The 12,562-nt window shown below is 39.9% G+C and overlaps 1 non-coding gene across 1 annotated transcript; it reads left to right on the top strand.

Moving 5' to 3' along the window:
• Positions 1-1,277: 1,277 nt before the first annotated feature.
• On the top strand, positions 1,278-1,349 carry trnat-cgu (transfer RNA threonine (anticodon CGU)). Its single transcript has one exon. It is a non-coding gene; the product is annotated as a tRNA-Thr (tRNA).
• Positions 1,350-12,562: the final 11,213 nt, after the last annotated feature.

Below are 12,562 nucleotides of genomic sequence, written 5' to 3'. Positions count from 1 at the left end.
TGAAATATATTGTGTTGAAAAGATGCCACAAACTGTAGACAAATGCTAGTGCTGCAAGTGAAGAGGAAAGCATTCAAAGATTAATGAGTTTCTTATGTGGAGCGAAGATAAAGTGTCACCATTTGCATATGTGAGGCTTCCAAATCGGCTCTCTGTAAAGACGCTCAAATCCAGCCTGTTAAGTAAAAAATATTTTAGCTGGGGATCCTCAAATCAGGCGTGTAGAGAAGAGCACCGTTAAACACCATCAGGAGTGCAGAACATGTGATAAAGTGTTCTTTAAACAAAAAGTGAAAATAGTGAATTTGTCTTTCACTTAGACGTTTATCGAAAGCTCAGTAAACGATAAAGCGTGTTTACTGAGCGAGAGACTTGTGTTCTGAATTCTCATCAGATTAACCGGTAATACAGCTACTAATAAAGGTTTACATTAATCTTAATTATTAATAAATTACACTACGTGAGTGGTGAATACTGTATGTTCGTTACTTTGTGACCATATTATTTCCACTACATTCAGAACAGTTCAAAAGCGATCAACTGTTCCACTACTGAGCTACTTAAACCCTGTGAAGAGGTGGTTTAAGTTAGTCTCCTACATCAGTAAGATCTTATGGGCAGCAGATGTTATTTTAGGTTTGTTGCAATTGAGAACAGGTTTAGTACAGAGCTGCTGACACATTTCAGCAGCCAGGTTCGTAGCAATGACCCATTGTATGTCTGAAACTATCCAGTTTGTATTTTCGTTTCAAAAATCCAGTAAACTTGAATAAGACAAGAAGGCACACACTGCACATCTGCGGAACATCATGTCCGATGTTTACAGTGACATCAGAGATTGAAAGCGAAGTCGTTTTTTATTAAAAGTTCAAGGAAACCTGAATATGTTTGCTAGACGTATTTCAGAATCACAGTGAAATGTAGTACGATTGCTGCACAGATCTGCAGTCTGCAATTAGAATACGGTTTGTGAGTTGTATAAAATATGCCATTCAAAACTTTTCTAAAACTGCAGAGATACATTTCGGAATGCGTCTTCCTGTAAAAATTAAATATCTATTTTATTTGACGGGCGCTATAAGCAGAGTCTGAAGCTGGCTCCATAGAAGAACTATATTTAGTGGGCCAAAAAAGTGAGTATTTCACTAAGTGAACAATTACTGTACATCATAATCATATTTGTTTTAGTTCTCCTGCCATTGCAATTTGTGCACAAAGATTTTTTTTATTGATTTTCAAAATGTATTAGCCTTGATGGGAAAGGAAAATAAACTGTGGGCGCAGTGGCCAAGTGGTAAGGCGTCGGTCTCGTAAACCGAAGAGCACGGGTTCAAACCCCGTCCGTGCCTCGTGTTGCTTACCACGACATACCTTTATCTAAATCGTCAATTGTCTTGCAATGTAGAAATTTTTGTAATAATAAGAAAAGAAAAGTAGTTAATAATCCTTTGACAAAGTAACGGGCATCCTCCACTGCTTGTCAGGATGGCTGAGTGGTCTTAGGTGCCAGGGAGTAAAAAAAAAACCGCTATGGTATCTCTGAATTCCGGCTTAGCAACTCAGAATTGCGACTTAGTAACTCAGAATTCCGACTTTATATCTCACATTTGCGACTTCGAAATAGCCCATATTTCATTGTCTGTCCTTTTGTTATTGTAACGGATTCGGGTTCTAGGGCTTGTGCCCTCGCCGCTCCCACCCTAGTTCGTGCCTCACTGCATTGGCTCGAACCCAGGTCTTGCCAGCTGAGCTAAAGAAGACCTTTTTTAAGTAAAAAAGGACATACAATGAGATACCATAGCGCGTTTTTTTTTTACTCCCTGGCAGAAACGGGCTTCCATAGATTTCCCTTCATGTTCATTAAGATGTGTAATTTGTATGTTGCTTATATAAGAACAGTTTCTTCAAAAGTTCTGTCAATTAACAGTGGAGAGCTACCCGATGTACGTTTTCATGAAAACTCTCTTTAAGGCGATTACAAGTATCTTGAGCAAATCTGCGTCATATTTTAAAAAAAAAAGTTTAGCTCAAGATGCAACAGGATTATAAATGAATTCTCCCGCCCTACATTCCAAAATATGGAATCTTATTTTTCTTGAAGTTTCTGATGTTGGTCGTTATTGGAAATTGCCCGGTGATATCGACTCAGGTAGTCAGTTGTTACGTGCTGTAATTCGATACATGCAAAGCATTTGTATTCCCTCAAATTATTAATAAGGTCAATAATGTACTAAACAGTACATGCCACTTTTTCTCTAGATGATGTTCACGATGGAACAGTGAGAAAGGCGTGCCTAGATATGCTTGAACCAGAACCTTACTATCGTTTTAGTCCCGACCTGACTGCACTGACCAATGGTACCACAGAGACTCCAACGGGTCGGTTTTCTCCATTTACAGTTTTTGGGTAAAAAATAATCTGCACTTTTAAGCAAACATTTTATTTCAAATTGTGAAATTTTGGTGTAAGTTTTTCTTGAAAAATGTTGTTTCAGAAAGAAACTGAGTTGACGATAATAGCCCTGTCAGTAGAATATCGAACTCTTCATCTCAGCTAGTTCTTCTGTGGAGCAGGCTTCAGAACTCTACGTACAACGCTTTTGATATCATTTTATTTTTACAGCAGCCGCATCCGGAAAGTTTTTTTTTTACTTTTTATTTGAACAACAAAATAGATTCAATATAAACAAGAGCACTTATAACATCAGTAGAATCGTCAGGGGTACATAAAATAATACAATTATACTTTCTGAAAACGATTAAACTAGGTAAATGAAGATAAGGTCCGCGCAGCTTTAATGTTCTTATATTTCGAAAGAGTCTGTAATTACCCTTTTCGTCTTTTTTGAACTATTCAAACTTAGGACTCGTACCAGACCATTTGACTCTACGTATAGTATATCTCATTTCGTAACGAAAATGTATTTCCTGTCTTAGAAATGCTCTGGGTGGTATGTCTTACACAACGCACCTAAAGTATTCTAATCGTGGACTGCAGATCTGTGATATTGCCGAATTCGAGGGATCCAGCAATCGTACTGGATTTGACTGGGATTCTGAAATGTCTCTTACAAAGGTATTTGTGTTTGCTTGAACTTTTAATAAAAAAGTGATCTGAGACTTCCTAGCTTCCAGTCTATAATCTCACTGTAACTAAACTAGGATGTGATGTTTCGCAGGTGTGTAGTGTGCCTTTACGCTTGGCATGTTCAAGACTATTCGTTGCGTGAGCTCCTCACTGCATGTCCTGTACTGTATTGTGATTTCGTTGAGATTATCTACGAGGAGTACAGCGACTAGAACGCCTTGAACTTTTTTTCGGTATATAAAAGAAAACGCTAAAGCACATACAAAGTAACTAACATTTCCTATATGTAGGTTTTCTGACTATGTCTCTACTTTCCTTAAATTCATTAGTGACAGGCGATTTCTTTCCGATATTTGTTCTGGCGCGGTTATTGATCCCATACTAAAGATTACTTTTATAAAGAAAATGTCACCTGCAAACTGGTATCGGGAAAGTTTTATAATATTACTTTTTATTTAAAAAAGTAAATTTATCATAACCTATATGATTTCTTACCAGCGTGGAGCTCGAATTCACAACCCCGAGATTAAGTGTTTGGTGATAGTTGCGCCACAGAAAATTGAAATCTCTTATTTATATTAAATACTGCGGCTCCTGTCCTTTTCTTCTCGTCAGAGAAGAGGTCGGTCTGGTCTCCAGTTTACCAACGATAAGCTCAGGTAGTGCTCCTTTGTAAAGCAGTGTTGGTTCACATTGCTTATATGGGGCAACACATCAACTCGATGATCGTTCGCTGTACACGCATGCCCCCCTTCACTGAAGTAATATCGACGAAGGAAGCTCTCTTGTCTTGGGCTGCTGTCACCCGGATTCAAAGCGCGGGTATTGCGGTCACAGCACAAAGTACTGTCCACTACACCATCGCGGTGAGCTGGGACAGACTATCGTTAATTTTATTCAAACTCACAGTGCCTTTAATCTGAAGGATTCATATACCGTGCTCATGAGAAAGTCACAAACCTGTCATCTACACACTGTTCCCAGATACAGTGCTTATAATGAAGTATATATTTTATTTCTTTCTACTCGTTGATAAGAAAAAAGTGAAATTATGTAATTAGGGATATGTCTTTTTTTCATGGGGAAAACTTGCCCGAGCAAATGTAAAGTTTAGAGTAGCGCTCAATAAAAATGATCAGAACCCAAAAGCGCTTCTTATGCGGATCAGTATATTCCGATACCACTGGTTCTGCAGAAGAAATAAGAAAAGCCGAACTCAAAGCACTGCGGTGCCATTACGGGTACTCTGTCTGCTGCTGCTTTAAGATCTACTCACACCGTGTTGCCATTAAGGCTACCTAGTTAAAAAAAAAACTTATCGTCACCTTTTTGAACGTGATTATTAGACACCCGTTAAATCTCCACCGAGGTTTCTTGAGAGATCGTTCAGCGAGCGAGTAATAAAAAAACTACTTTGCTTCCAACCTCTGCTGTCTCTGTAAACTCGGACGTGATGATGTGCAGTGTGCCTTTCCTCTTGTCGTATTCAAGAGTACTCACTGTGTGAGCTCCTCGCTGCGTGTTCTGTACTCTACTGTGATTTAATTTAGATGATTACGTGGAGTAGAGTGACAAGATCTACTTGAACATTTTCGGTTTGTGAAATGAAACACTAAATACACTACTGTAAATACAAGTAATGGACATTTAAAATAACCACAGTACAGCTAGAAGAGTGAAAGATAAAAGACTACTTAGAATGACATTCACAATAGACTTAAGAACGGCACAGCCGACCGAACAGGGACTTGAACCCTGGGCCCTCAGATTAAAAGTCTGATGCTCTACCGACTGAGCTATCCGGGCTCTGAAAAAAAACTGACACTGTCGGGATCCTGGCAAGTCACGTGTCTCTTGTGCCAAAGAGCAGTCATACCTGACCCGTCTGGAATGACCACTGACAGACTTTATCCAGAAGCGACGGCACCACTCCCAGTAGAATGAGTGAGAAATACAGCATGATATGAGTAGTTAAGCGGCTCCTACAATCCATCTTTCCTCACATTACTGATTTTTTTCAATAGCATTTTGACCTTTTTTCACATTCAGATTTTTTTCACATTTAATAAAATCTTTTAATCAACAACATTAAAAAGAAAACAAATGGAACATTTTTTTGGAACAATAATTAAAAAAAAACTTTCAATGCCTTGGTTGTATACGTGTGCACACCCTTTATAAAGGGAGTTGCAACAGTGCTGAAATTTAAAGAGCATTTCTGTAGAGAAAACAGCATTTTTTCTGCCTTGATGTTAAGCTTAGGGAGCCTATCTTTTAGAAATTCTATTTCTTAACACCTTGCACAGCCTCCCGGCAGACTAACAAATATTTTTTTGGCGAAATTGGCTCACACACCGGAAAACACTAACGTTTATTTACGTTAGAGTATGTAAAACTCAGGCTTTAACAGATGTTCATGATGTTTCACACGGGGTGTTACCTGTTGTAGTGTTTCAAAAGATGTTAGCGGACCATAAATTATCTTAGGATATGTGGTTCCTCATATCCGTGTTCAAACCCACAGCCCCTTCGGACCTAACCACAGACCACAAAGAAAACTGGCTGATTGGGAATATTATTTAGGTATAATATTTCCACAAGCCGGCATTAACTTTCTGAGTCGAGAGTTAATTCAAATTGCCTCGACTTTAGAAGAATTAGCAAATTCTACCTCATCTAGTCTGAAGGCTGTTAATGATGAGATGGTAGCCCTCAGAACAGTGGCCATGCAGAACAGACTAGCTTTAGATTATGTACTGGCGGCCCAAGGAGGAACTTGTGCAGTAATTGGCACTGAATGCTGCACATATATTCCTGATAATTCTGAGCACATCTCAGATCTGGCCCAACACATTTACAATGAGGGACAGAAATATCAGGACTATTATAATGAAAATTGGGGAATTGGATCTTGGGTAAAGTCTGTGTTTGGGGCCTGGGGTGGAACCTTTTTATAGTGTTTATCTGTAGGAATAGTATTGTTTATATGTATAATTGTAATCATCACGTTCACAAAAACATGTATCACATCTTGCTATAACTGTGGAACGTACAATGACATGGCAATACATACCTGTTCGCCAAGAAAGGAAATATCTGCCCTGACATTGTATGTATAAAAATAGGCTACACTGACGTATGCCATATTTTATAAGGGGGGAATGAAGAAAGATGTGAAGACGGGGGTTTGAATTTAATCCTTTCTGTAGGGGGTTTAGACTTCTAAGTCACAAGCTGGGGTTTATGGCAGGAAAGGGGGTTAACTGATAAGGATTGCAGATGCAAGCTAGGAACCCCCTGGGTGTAATGTTAAACTGACCATTTGCCCAGAACATCGTAAACTGGCCAAATACCATGAACCCCCCTCTTTACCATCAGACCGAGTGACGTCAGAAACGGAGAAGAAAACACTATATAACCCAAAAGTTCGTAACAGCACGTTGAACAATACTTCGGTTTTGTTGTTTCTTGCGGGAAACAAGACTTCGGCTTTATTGTTCCTTGCATGCAATAAACTCATCTGTTTTACTTCATCTCGGGATCAAGAACCTTATTTCTTCTGTTACAACAGCGATTTGATAACCGAACGATATATATTGACATATATTCTCTGTTGTGTATCTCTTTGTGTTTGCATCTCTTCAAGATTATATACCTTGTATATTGATAACCTTGTATATTGGTATTGGTAGTTTAAAGAAAACTTTCTTCCTAAACATTTTAAGCATCAAAGTCTTACATGTGGTAAGATTTTACCACGTTTCGGAAACGTTTTTACATGCTCCTTCTGACCATCTTAACTTTATATACTTTGTGAAAAGTCATAAGATATTAACATTTTCTGTGAATGTGCTCGTTATCGGAGTAAACAAAAGCATACTTTTAGAATTTGATTAATAGAGAATATAATATGGAATCACGTACCTAAAGAAATTAATAACGATATAATTATTTTTATGTACTGTAGCTCAAATAGTAGTATAATACACTTTCTATGGATATATGTGCTTCTACACAACGCAGAAACACATCCACAAGTAACATTACCTAGCTAAGAGAGGACATTGGCTAGCCAATATGATAAATACAGTGGAAAAAAGCAATTGGGAAAATAAGACCTGCTGATCTGTTATACATACCAGGAAGAGAACAGAATATGATTTTTTTCTGTTCGAAACGTGTGTTGTCTTTATGAAATTCATGTATTTTAAACGTTTAATTAAGAAGAAAAAAACTTACAGAAAGATACTAAGCTGATCACGAGATAGAAAGATCACCCGTTTTTCACGAATAAAAAGTGGCTATTAACTGGGTGAACTGTTATTAACTGGAGTCAACTGGGTGAAAACACATAATATGAACATGAAACAAAACAAAAAATAAAAATAAGATACAATCTACAGACATTAAAACCGGTGTCATGGAAATATAACTATCAAGGAAGCCACAAGAGAGAGTTCTCACCTGAGTAAGGTCTTTATTTCAATATTGCAATATTGGGAGCCCTGCTGCCACTTCGCAAAGTGCAACCAGAGACACAATTTGTTACAAGCAGTACAGGGTTTTTATAAGACGTTGCGCTGTAAAAAAGCTCAGCGCTTTGTCCCTTCTAAAACTTCCCCTTTCCCTAAGAGAAAACAGATTACATCAAAAAGCGAGAGAAGAAGCACTAGATTTGTTATTCAAAGCTTAAGAGTTACTTTCAGCTAATTCTAATGACCCAGACAGCATATATTGTTTTGGTACATTGTCTTCTAAAGTAACCTAAACAGTGTACTTTGTTGACGCACTGTTTTCTAAAATTCTGCAAGTACTGTAGCACAGCAATTACATCCTTGAAATATATTATCTAAAAGCACCAATATATTTTTTTGCAAAGCTCTCTACATTTTAAGAATCAATTTACTTATTAGATTTCCACTTCAATTCCCTCCTTTTTATTCTTGAAAATGATTAAAAGTTAGATTCTTCATATGGACTCCCAGGAGGCTCCCATACTTCGGATTCTTGCGTTCTTATCAGAAAATACTGATGCGCAAACATATTCATTACCATATTTCAAAGCATTGGAATAATATATGTCGTACAGCAACACAAAAACAGGAAGACAAGTATCACAGCTACTATAATCGGTGTTAGTAACTTAAAGAAAAACATTCCCCCTGGCCCAAACAGTGATTCTAACCAGGAGAGAAATGGGTGAGGCTGTAGAATGAGGCATTAAAGCACATACATAACAAGATGCATTAAATTTCTTTAACTTTACAGTATGATTTATAAGTTTATACCACAAATTACTCATATCCCCCTCATTATCAGTTTCTTCAGCCAGTTTGTATACAAAGAGGCTTCGCATTTAGATTCTTCCTCTTTCTGGGTGGTGACAGGCTTCCACATAAAAAGGACACATCAGTCCCAAGCATGTGATCCCCATCTATCCCTGTGGAGACATCACTCCTGTGGGAGTGCATGAATCCAGGGCACCCTTTCCGTGACTTTCACAGCAGTCGCAGTGGTCAGCAGCCTTGGTACGGCCCCCTCCACCTGAGTGAACACCATTTCTTTTTCCTGAAGTCTTTCACCAGAATCCAATCTCCTTATTCACTCATTAGTTCTTACAGCACAGGTAAATCCCTGTGGGCTGGAGCCCAGCATTTTTCTTAGTTTTTTTTTTACAAGATTGGTCAACAGCTGGGTAATAACTCTTAGAAAAATCTACACATTGTTCCACTGCCTCAGCTGTGCCGTTTTGCAGAACAATTCTAGCTGAAGTTGTAAAATTTCTCTTTGGTCCGTTCCTGCAAAACACTTTATTATGAACAAACAAACCATAATAATAATGTGCATCTATGGGAATCACTCCCAAGGGTAACCCCCCTTAAACTATATTGTTCTACCCATCAGGTTCTGCCACTAGATAAGAGAACCTTTCCCATGAAATCATTTCATGATCCCTTCAGGGTGTACAATTAGCACAGAAGCAGCAGCTTTAGTCCGCATGTTTTTCAAGCAGGATATTAACAGTATGATCATAACGAATAATACCAGACACACAAATATGTATTGAAACAGAGACCCTCTCCAGGTTCCTAGCACAGACTGTAGCCATGCACCAATGCCCCAATCATCTGGATTCTAATTATGCTATATATTTTTCTTCATCATAGATGTGCTTTGCTAAGTCATTAATTTGCTAATAATTGTCTAGAATACAAGTACTGTTTAGTCTTTGCTCACCTAAACAGCTGTCTATCACCCTAATAGAGAATGGCCTAAAACTGTGATTATAGCGAGGAGCATACAGTTATCTCCATTCTAATACATCTGAGTTCAATCAGACTAAAAGCAGGGCTATTTACCCATGCCAATAAACCTAAATAATCACCTCTATCAAAGGGGATTACTCCCATGAGCATCTTTTATAGCAATACAATTCCAACAGGAGCTCTGATTATTATTTGTGGCTGACTGATAAAGTATTGATTCCATATCCCCATTTATAAAAATAAAACTCCTTACACTTAACAGGTACACTGTCACCCCCCCTCAGGAAGCTCAACAAACACAGAAACAGTGACAATATAATAATGTTCACTCAGTCTCTGGTGCAGTGGTTCGGTGTCAGCGCAATGCGTAGATCCAGCGATCTCATCCTGTCACTCAGATGGTAGAGTCGGTAGTCAGTTGCACTTGATATGGTCCTTCCCAGCAGGGTTGCAACATCTGGCAGGGTATATCTTCCTCACCCACACCCACTCGCCAGGTATCAGGTCCTGTCTTCCCTCTACTGGAGGTCTCCAAGCGTCCAGCACCTGTTCACCAGCCCCGTGCACCACTTCAATTAACAACCTACAATACTACAATAGAGAATTAGCAAATTCAACAATCCATTAGCCAAATTCGTCCCTCCAGGAAGTTTCGTTGATTGGCCTGTGATGATATCAAACAGGCTCTATTACACAGTTCTGTTTGATCCAGCCCGCATCCCATGGTGTTCCTTCAGTCTGATGTCTAGTCAATCTTTTCTGTTCCTTCATTCCACTGTTCCAGCAGACTGAGGGTGATCTCAGTCCATCTCACCCCGAATAATCCAGCCACAGCCTGTCCCTTGATCATAATACATGCGGTAGGGCAGTGCCCACCAAGGGCTTATCTCCATCATCAAGTGTTTGGTAGACACAGAGGCAGTGACAGCAACCCACTGGGAAAACAGATTATAAGAGCCAAGGTTGTAAACATTTGCTACTGCATGAAAGGTTTCTCAGGAGCAGGCCTTTTGAGCTGTAGCACCTGCACCTGAACTGTAGTTGAGTTCCTTTGATAAGCATCACATTGAGATACCACATAAGTGGCTACTGCTTCAAACACGGTCCCCACCCAGATTTGGGTAACCGGCACACCATTTGACTCACACCCAGGTGTCCGACAGAGTGCATTAGTCGAGCTACAAAGGGCATTAGGCTGTGAGGGCATGCAGAGCGTCCAGTGTACTGGCAGCACCACACTCTTTTCTAACCATGTCCTTTTCTCTGCTTTAGAGGCCTCAGCCTGAATATCCTGTAGCTGTCCCCTTATCACCAACAGAGGTCTCACAGGGGTCTCAGACTCCAGTTCTACCAGGACTGTGCACCTGACAGCTACATCTGCAAAGTTGTTCCCTCGAGTTACTGGAAACATTTCTTTATTATGTGATTTATACTTTACCACAGCTACTTCAGTCAGTAGCTGCAAAGCTTCTAACAGTTCAGAGACAAACCCAGCATTCTTGACTGGAGTCCCTTCCATGTTGGGGAAATCCCTATTCCTTCACTGCCATCCAAAATTGTGGCATACACCAAATGTATATATACAGTCTATATAAATTGCTACAATTTTCCATTTAGCATATTTACAAGTTTCAATTAAATATTTTCATTCGGTCTGCTAGTTCTACACCAGATTATTCACAGTTTATACAGCCAGGCAGGTAGTGTAACGAACAGTTCTTTCCGGACCCTATGCGGACGACACAGTCGGACGGAGAGGGGAAACACTAGGGAAACGTCATGCAGGAAAACGGGGCTGAAGACAGGGGGGCGTGTCCAAGGTGCGCTGGTGCACGGGGGAGGTGTGGCCGAGGCGAACAATCCGAGAGTAGTCCTTAGGGAAAATCCAAAACGCAAGGGTAAGTCCAAAACCAGGAGATCCATCAGAGCAAGAATTAAAAAACCACGAAGGCCGGGTCGGAACCGGCGGACGGGGAACAGGAACGGGAACCGAGATTAAAACCTTAACGGGACCAGGCGCTTCCTGGTCCCGGACTCGCACGATATGGAAATCAGAGCAGAGCCCGGATGAGCGTCAGCGCCTGGCTTTTAAGGTGGGCTAGGTAAAAGATATCAGGTGCACAGAATGAAGTCTTTAGTGAAAGGGCTGGAGCACCCTTAAGGAGGGGGGACTATAATCGTGACAGGTAGCCTGCACAACACATAAACACGGCCCCTTGGCCACCGCATCAAGGGGTCCTGAATAATAATAACCCACCAGACGATGCCTATCTCCATGCTCCTGCACCAGCACAATGGCTCACAACCCATTTCTTTCACTTACAGACAGATTACATACAGATGATCCATCTGAGGGAATACAGTCCAGGGCCAGTGTCTGCAAGAAAGCTTGTTTCAAAACATCAAAAACGGTTTCTGCTGCAGGGGTCAAGGCAATTTTGTCTTTTGACTGCACTACCCCCCTTAAACCAATACGTCACTGGACAAGCTCGTTCTGAGAAGGCATTCACCCTGGCTTTATCATGTAGTTGGTTTTATACTCCTTTTTTTCCTCTCAAGATCCAATACTTGGAGTAGCCCGGCCTTATGGATTCCCTAATTAAGTAAAACAATCACAATATCACATAACTCTATTGAGTTAGTTTACATAAATGCTATTTCATGCAGTAATTCCTTATAAAATGCTGCACTGGGCCTAAAATAGGTCTGGGGTGTCCCCCACCCACATCAGTAGTTGAAACTGTACATCTTTTCCCAAGCAGACTGTGACAGCTTATATTTGCTTTAAACACAACCCTTGCACCCCTTCTCCTGTAGCCTCCTGTTACCCGTTAGAAAGCTTTATATCACATCTTTATGCTGTTTTAGTCTAAAAACAGGACAGATGTGCTCCTGTGTCCCCCAGTTACTGCACACTGTAAGATTATTTCACTTTTATTTAAATCCTGAGATAAATTTAGGAAGGCTACAGAGGGGTTTACTAGATTAAAACTGTTAGTTCACGCACGGCTCTCGTTTCAGCTTCTGACATGTTCTTTAATTGTGAAATCAAGCCTCTTTCTTACAATTTCTCCAAAAAACACCTTTTTTTTAGTTACTGCACACCAGCTTATTAGTAGTTTTGTCTTTGGGGTTTTATATCTCGGTATAATATTAAAGTCGCACAATAATTTCGACAAACTGGCGGCTCCCTTTTCTCCTCCTTGGG

This window comes from Atractosteus spatula, chromosome 10, assembly GCF_055471065.1.
Source record: "Atractosteus spatula isolate fAtrSpa1 chromosome 10, fAtrSpa1.hap1, whole genome shotgun sequence".
Lineage (NCBI taxonomy): Eukaryota > Metazoa > Chordata > Actinopteri > Semionotiformes > Lepisosteidae > Atractosteus > Atractosteus spatula.
This window is presented reverse-complemented; position numbering and strand designations above follow the sequence as displayed.